This window comes from Pseudophryne corroboree, chromosome 1 (genome assembly GCF_028390025.1).
Source record: "Pseudophryne corroboree isolate aPseCor3 chromosome 1, aPseCor3.hap2, whole genome shotgun sequence".
Classification (NCBI taxonomy): domain Eukaryota; kingdom Metazoa; phylum Chordata; class Amphibia; order Anura; family Myobatrachidae; genus Pseudophryne; species Pseudophryne corroboree.
The window spans coordinates 862,636,267-862,645,093 of record NC_086444.1 but is presented as its reverse complement, the minus strand read 5'-3'; the positions used below and the strand labels follow the sequence as shown (position 1 = coordinate 862,645,093).

The 8,827-nt window shown below is 44.4% G+C and overlaps 1 long non-coding RNA gene across 1 annotated transcript; it reads right to left on the bottom strand.

The window, feature by feature from the left end:
* Nucleotides 1–6,564: 6,564 nt before the first annotated feature.
* LOC134957368 (uncharacterized) lies at nucleotides 6,565–8,479 on the bottom strand. Its single transcript, XR_010186578.1, has 2 exons — nucleotides 8,404–8,479; nucleotides 6,565–6,680 (listed from the first exon to the last, which is right to left on the bottom strand). It is a non-coding gene; the product is annotated as an uncharacterized LOC134957368 (long non-coding RNA).
* Between the last annotated feature and the right edge of the window lie 348 nt (nucleotides 8,480–8,827).

Below are 8,827 nucleotides of genomic sequence, written 5' to 3'. Positions count from 1 at the left end.
GGGGAAAGGGGGCCCATGTGCAAACATGGGTCCCCTTTCAGTGCGTGGCTCGGGTGTCCGTTTTTTTTTTTTTAAATCAAGTACGTGGATTACAAAATGATTCTCCGAGGAGCCTGGGACCCTGGATCTGGTGAGTAGAATTTATTCACAGGTACCCCTTGGATTCTACTGGAGAAGAGGACCGACCCTCGTGTGAACATAAGGTAAGTATGTATGTATGTTTGTGTGGATGTATGTAATAAAACTTTACTTTCAAGGTGTGTGTGTCTTGTCTTTTTTTGGGTATTTTTTTAGTAGTAGTACTACAGGTACCAGCGGGCCCTTTTTTCCGCCGCATGCTGGTACTTGTGGTTCTCCAAGTACCAGCATGCGGGGGAGGCTTGCTGGGCCTTGTAGTACTGCTACTAAAAACAATATATTTTCATTTTCACAAAAGGCAAACAGCCCCCCATCCGCAGCCAATTGGATGGGGGGGGGGACAGCCTCGGGCTTCACCCCTGGCCCTTGGGTGGCTGGGGGGGGGACCCCTTGATTGAAGGGGTCCCCACTCCCCCAGGGTACCCCGGCCAGGGGTGACTAGTTGGATATTTGATGCCACGGCCGCAGGGCACTATATAAAAGTGACCCCCGGCTGTGGCATTATCTGTCCAGCTAGTGGAGCCCGGTGCTGGTTTTAAAAATACGGGGGACCCCTACTCTTTTTGTCCCCCATATTTTTGGAACCAGGACCAGGCGCAGAGCCCGATGCTGGTTGCTTAAATATGGGGGAACCCCTGTCAATTTTCCCCCCATATTTCTGCAACCAGGATCGGCTCAAAGAGCCCGAGGCTGGTTATGCTTAGGAGGGGGGACCCCCACGCAATTTTTTTAAAGAAAATAACCATTTTCCCACCCCTTCCCACTGATATACATGCACGGATCTCATGGATCCCTGCATGCCTATACAATCACGGATTAAAAAAGCAGGTCTGTTTTTTTTTTGCACTTTTTTACGAGTTGTAATTTTTCACGGCAGTGTTTGTTTTTTTTTGCTTTGCACTTCTTAGTAAATTACAGAGATTCATAGTTAAACAGCCGCGTTTTGACCAATGGTGTATTCATTCGTAATTTTTTTGTTGGACTTCCAAAAAATTACGAATGCCCTCATCACTGCCGTGATTATTGCTTAGTAAATTACCGAGATGACACTTAGATGAAAAAACGGCATCTCGGTCAAAATCGGGACCTTAGTAAATTTACCCCAATGTATTAAAATAATAAAAACTGATTCACTGTGCCTGAATTTTTCCGCTCAATTCACTGTGTTGTGTATATATATATATATATATATATATATATATATGTACCGTTGTGGGACTATTAAATATATATAATGCTTATACTAAATGTAGGGTTGGACAGCATATATTCCACACATAGACGGCAGGAATAGGTAATTAAAGTATATGTCTGTAAAAAGATACAGATATCACATGATGAGACTGTAAGTGTCAAGAATCCACCTGAGATGATCGTACCAACTCTGCTGACAAATGACCCTTTTAAAACACTGTTAATTTTTCATGAGCAATAAAACCATAGCTGTCTTGTAGGTCTAAGTATGACCTAATTTGCTAATAATGGTCTCTGAATAATAATTTGCTCCGACTCTTGTGTACAAATTGGGTCACGTCTATTATGCAGATTAGACTTAATGACAGAATTTACATTAGTCATATATATATATGCAGTAGCTTTTATTATGGACATCCGCCGTTATTCTCCGTGTTTGGGATCCCCGCTAATAATTAGAGGGTTATTATGTCCAGTTTGTGGTTAAAAGCCGCAACGGCTTTATTTGTCACCACTTTCTATAATTGATCTGCTATGTCCCATCAAATGATTATCTGTATCAGATGCTGGAGGGATAGATCCCCAATATCAGCCTTTTATGATGATTATAACTTCATGAACATAAGTAACAATTCAAGACAAACATATAACCTATCTGCTCGTTTAGTGTGTGTGTTTCGTGATTTCTATTTCCACAAGACAATGAAGTAGGTACGAACTTGTTACGTTTATTGATACTATTAAAGCAGTGCAAAGCACACTACACTAAATAATATAAGTCGCTACATACTAAATAGCTGCTATGTATCTCTACTGAAATCCTTAAGAGACGTGTCAGACAGGAATCTACCTAAACACAGCATTTGGATAATATTGCAATTCTGGTACAGCCATGTATGGCACAGACGATATTGCATTTAAACATCTGCTGTAAATTCTAGACACTGGGTATATTGACTCCTGGAGGGTGACACATTCAAGGCAGTTAAATCTGCTATAGATATCTTAGCAAAACGAACCATATTGAGTGACACAAGCTATTATATATCAAATGGCTGCTGCACATCCCCATTGCAATTTCTGAGTGACGTGTAGGATAGGGATTTACCCTATACTGCATCTGGATACTGTTGCATCCCTGACATAGCTACATAGGGCACGAACAAAAGTGTATTTAAATACTTGCCGTATATATTAAACATGCGGTACATCAATTCCTAGATGACGGCACGTTAACTACTGATACATGTCCCCCCCTCTTCTCTTGTAATATCAGGAAGCAACCCAAGGGTAGCAAGTAGAAGCCCACCACGTTTCTGTGAATAATGAGTGGACCTATACATTAGAGTCCTGAAAAGTGATGAAAGTCTTGTGGAAATAGAAATCACGAAACACACACACTAAACGAGCAGATAGGTTATATGTTTGTCTTGAATTGTTACTTATGTTCATGAAGTTATAATCATCATAAAAGGCTGATATTGGTTATCTATCCCTCCAGCATCTGATACAGATAATCATTTGATGGGACATAGAAAGTGGTGACAAATAAAGCCGTTGTGGCTTTTAACCACAAACTGGACATAATAACCCTCTAATTATTAGCGGGGATCCCAAACACGGAGAATAACGGCGGATGTCCATAATAAAAGCTACTGCATATATATATGTCTACTTGACATGTAAATTCTGTCATTAAGACTAATTAACAGTGTTCTAAAAGGGTCATTTGTCAGCAGAGTTGGTACGATCATCTCAGGTGGATTCTTGACACTTACAGTCTCATCATGTGATATCTGTATCTTTTTACAGACATATACTTTAATTACCTTTTCCTGCCATCTATGTGTGGAATATATGCTGTCCAACCCTACATTTAGTATAAGCATTATATATATTTAATAGTCCCACAATGGTACATATATATATATACACAACACAGTGAATTGAACGAAAAAATTCAGGCACAGTGAATCAGTTTTTATTATTTTAATACATTGTATCACAGATTTATTCACTTATTTCACACAATTGATTTATATTATTTCACACTTATGTTTCTCAATTGCTATATGTTTTAAGCTAAGTACTAATAAAAGTTATATTTTAACATCAATATTGATAATAGACAAATATTTTTCTCTTTTCTTCTAAGTGCGCCAACAAAGAGACAATCTTTCTCTGTCTTATGTTGTTCGGATACCTAAATATGAAAGACATACTGTATATTGGACAACAGGGTTTTTGGAACATTATTTAGTTAATTTGTCTATGTATTTTGTTCCATTGAATTTTTTTATTGCTTCAAGGTGACATTGTACATTTTCTATTTCAGCTGGATATTTCTCAAAAAGGGGCGTGTTCTTGCTGGGAAGGGGCATGGCCATACAATAGTACCCCCAATTCAAATTATGCCACACAGTAGTGCAACTTTATTCACATTGTATAATGCTATAGTGTCCCTTGTTCACTTTACATCACACAGTAGTACCACTTTACTTTATATACGTTACTCCTCAGAGTAGTGACCCTTATTCACATTACATCACACTGAATTGCTCCTTATTCATATTATACCACATCTTATTGCTCTTTATTCACATTAGACCACGCAGTAGTGCGTTTCTATACGTTACGCCACACAATAGAGCACCTTAAACACATAATGCCACACATTAGTAATGCATTTATACACATAATACCACACAGTAATGCCCCTTACACATATGCCCCTTACACATTATCCCAACCTTTATTAATGCCTTTATACACATAATGCCCCTTACACATATGCCGAACACTACCGCACAAAGAACCCACCCACACACAGCACTCACATGGGTGCTAACACTATGATCTCTGCCTCTGCTTGGATGCAGATGTGTTCTCATACATCTTGCCTCAATACGCCATGTAGCAGGAGATGCCTGGCGTGAGTCAGCTGGCCGCTCTGCTAACGTTGGGCACCTTTTTTTGATGAAAATGCCTCTTATTTGCATTACTAACGGCGTGTTCCCTCTGGCTTCTGCAGGTACCTCCAATCAGTCACCTTGACTGATTGGAGGTACCTGCAGAAGCCAGAGGGAACACGCCGTTTGTTGCTACATACCCCGGGGAGCAATATTACAAGCGTTTTTGGGTGGGCCACTGAGACACCCCAAAAACTCTGGTACGTGGGTCCACTAATCTGTGGTGGATTTTAGTTTCTATCTATGCGAATTTGCACTTTGTTATTAAGACGCTCATTGTTTTATGTTGCACTTTAAAAAAATAAATCAATTTTGCACTTTACAACAAGCAGTACTTCACTATATATTGCCATTTCCTCCTATTTCCGGACACACTGTATCTGAATGGAGAGGTGAAGAATTGGGAGAAAAAATTGCTATTGAAGTCTGCAGGAACAAAGGGAGTGATATTACAAGCGTATTTGGGTGGGCATTATTGACACCCCACTAATTCTGGTACGTAGGTCTGCCATATCAAGGTGGATTCTAGTTTTTTGCTCTACACTATATCATATATGTGATTGATTGTTTGTGAACCCATTTGAGCCCTACGGTACTTCACTATATACAATTCTCTCTTTCTTTTTGGGGATACCGTTTAAAATTGGAATGAGGGAGTACTGCTGAAAAATCATCTGTAGATGTGAACTCCCTTTTTTCGGATAGAGAACATTACCCATAGTGACCCAGGGAGCGCACCTCAGCAAAACTGTAGAACTTAAATTGAACCTGATAAGAGACCACCACAGTCCATGGGTAGCCAGTGCTTGACAGCTAGTTGATGGTAATTGGATTCTAGAAAAACAGTATTATGATCTGTTGGTTTTCGATATATAAGCACTTGAGAATCCCCTTTGTTTTCTAAAATTTTAATGTCAAGAAAATCTGGATTGTCCCTTTCTTTCAAAGATTCCATCATATCTATAAATCCAGATTCATCACCTGTCCAGATGAAGAAGACATCCTGTTTATGGAAATGTATAATTGACATTTTTGTGCCAATTATCTTGACACTATTTACATTTATTTTTGTAATAGAGCTTTGAAAGTCTCCTGTTGGGTCTTTACAGTTGCACAAAACTCACCATTGCTGGAAATAAACGTCTTGCCCCCGCTCACTCCCTGAACTTACTAGACCCTTGCTGCAAAAGGTTCTTCCTGACTATCCTTAAATGTAAGGGCTGTGAAAATTAAATAGATTGAAATCTCTTGGTGGCCAACTATTTCACCTATATGGTCCCAGTAATAGAGATCCTTAAGAAAATTTTACACCATGAAAACAGTCCTGTGCCCTTTACACAACAAGTAATGCCCCTAAAAATATACTCTTTCCATCTTTTTTTTTTATCATTTCAACAATTTCACTTCACACAGTGATTCTAATTTTCAAACTACTTTACAAATATAGGCACATAATAGGTCTAAGGCAAAGTTGTACTCACTTGTACGAGCCCTATCCCTAGCACATAAGAGCCATTTGAAAACTGTTACAGGCACAATTTTGTATAGCCTGCAATATCACCCCTCATCCTGAATTTGGACTTATTGTGAATTCCCTGTTACCCAGTTATGGCTTTTCAGTTGTAAGTGAAATGTGATTAAGTTGCCTATAACTAGTGTTTGATCAGTTCCAGAACATGCCCATTGTGAAAACACACAAGATATGACCAAAAACAACTTATATTAAACTTTGTATCAGCCCTAATGTATCCAACTTCACCACTAGGACTATCAAGCTAATGTGCCGTAATAAATACTACCATTTTGCTCTGCAATCTCGTGTACCTTTGTGGAAATCTACCAGCTCACATCATGAGTCCCAAGTATAGTAATAGCTGTTGTAATGAAAAACACTCAAACCAGTCTAATACATGGACTTTGGACAATGGTCTGAGAGAAGGAGGAGAAGTGACTCATCCTTTTAGCACTATCAGATCAGCTTCCATAAGAATAGTAGGGAAGCTGTTTCCAACTAAAGACTAATGCTGGGCAGAGGCATAACTAGGGTTTTTGGAGCCCAGGGCAAGAATAGGAATGGCACCCCCCCCAACCTTCCCCCCCACCACCACCTAAAAAAAAAAAAAAAAAGAAGGAAAGAAAAGCCTTAGAAACAAATGGACAAATTGTGTGCACGTGCCACAAGCGTGCGCCAAAAAAATGGGCGTGTTCACATACCAGAAGGGGCATGGTGACCGAAAATGGGGCGTGACAACATGCACCTTACCTGTATGATGGTTTCTCACACTGTGGATCCTCTGAAGAACTGTATCGTCTGAGGCAGATGGCATCTGCAGTCGGTATTCACTATTCATGTAGGAGATCCCATCGTCCAGAAGATGCCTGTTTGTGCAGGAATATTAACAAGGTCAGCATCATGCAACAGCGGTTCAACAAGACTCACATCCTGCCCCCTGCGTCTCTCAGCCACACCATCATCTCTCTCTCACACCATCACCTCCTCCTGCGACGTCTCTCAGCACACCATCACCTCCCCCTGCGTCGTCACTCAGCACACCATCACCTCCTCCTGCGACGTCTCTCAGCACACCATCACCTCCCCCTGCGTTGTCACTCAGCACACCATCACCTACTCCTGCAACGTCTCTCAGCACACCATCACCTCCCCCTGCGTCGTCACTCAGCACACCATCACCTCCTCCTGCGACGTCTCTCAGCACACCCTCACCTCCCCCTGCGTCGTCACTCAGCACACCATCACCTCCTGCTGCAACGTCTCTCAGCACACCATCACCTCCCCCTGCGTCACCACTCAGCACACCATCACCTCCCCCTGCGTCGTCACTCAGCACACCATCACCTCCCCCTGCGTCGTCACTCAGCACACCATCACCTCCCCCTGTGTCGTCACTCAGCACACCATCACCTCCCCGTGTCATCATTCAGCACACCATCACCTCCCCCTGCGTCGTCATTCAGCACACCATCACCCCCCCCTGCGTCGTCATTCAGCACATGCCATCGCACTCTGTGTCTCTGTGTGTGTTCCATGCGCTGGGAGCCCATGCTGCTGCTTTCAGGGAGACTGCACCGCACCTGAGCGCCCTGTGCTGGCATTCTGAGAGAGAGGGCGGGATGTATTATAATACATTGCCGCCCCTCGCAACCTACCGCAGCGATGCTAACATATGCGATTAACATCACAATGCGGTAGACGAACCCCCCTGTGATGTTGAATGGAGATACTCACACTGCTGGCGGGGAGGGGGCATGGAGATACACTGCTGGTGGGGAGGGTGCATGGAAACACACACTGCTGATGGGGGGAACATGGAGACACACACACACAATGCTGTTGGGGGGGGCATGGAGACACACTGCTGATGGGGGGAGTGGGCATGGAGACACACACAAACACACACTGCTGATGGGGGGGCATGGAGACACACACACACACACACACACACACACACACACACTGCTGATGGGGGCAGGGGGCATGAGGACACACACTGCTGATGGGGGGAGGGGGACATGGAGACACTCACACTGCTGATGGGGGGTAGGGGGGCATGGGGACACACACTGCTGATGGGGGGAGGGGGACATGGAGACACACACACTGCTGATGGGGGCAGGGGGGCATGGGGACACACACTGCTGATGGGGGAGGGGGGCATGGAGACACACACACTGCTGATGGGGGGTAGGGGGGCATAGAGACACACACACTGCTGATGGGGGGTAGGGGGCATGGAGACACACACACAAACACACACACACACACTGCTGATGGGGGATAGGGGGGCATGGAGACACTCTGGTGTGGGGAGGGGGACATGAAGACACACACTGCTGATGGGGGGAGGGGGACATGGAGACACACACACTGCTGATGGGGGTGGGGGACATGGAGACACACACACACTGCTGATGGGGGAGGGGGACATGGAGACACACACACACTGCTGATGGGGGAGGGGGACATGGAGACACACACACACTGCTGATAGGGAGGGGGACATGGAGACACACACACACTGCTGATGTGGGGCATGGAGACACTCAGGGACACACACACACACACACACAGAGGAGCCCTCACCTTTGACGACTTGTAGCCTCCAGCAGCTCCCCCCTCCTCTTACATGCTGCCAGCCAGGGCCCAGGAGAAGAGCTGTGCTGCTGTAGAAGATCCCAATGTAGTCCCGCCCCCTGCTCGGGTCAGATGAGCATGTGCTGGGCTCCACCAATCTGGGCTCAGCACATGCTCCTCTGACCCCACTGTCACAGGTTACTCTCTGCTGCTGCTCCTCATTATCACACAGCAGGCTCCCGGCGGCAGCAGCAGCAGCACATTAATGGAGGCGGGGCGGGCGAGCAGGTACGATGCCCTGGCCAGCGGCGCCCCCTTCTGCTGGGCCTGCCACTGCGCCCAGGGCACGTGCCCTGCTCAACCCCCCTTAGTTACGCCTCTGATGCTGGGCATCACTATGTGCCTGGTTCTCCAGTTAGTGTCAAATATCATT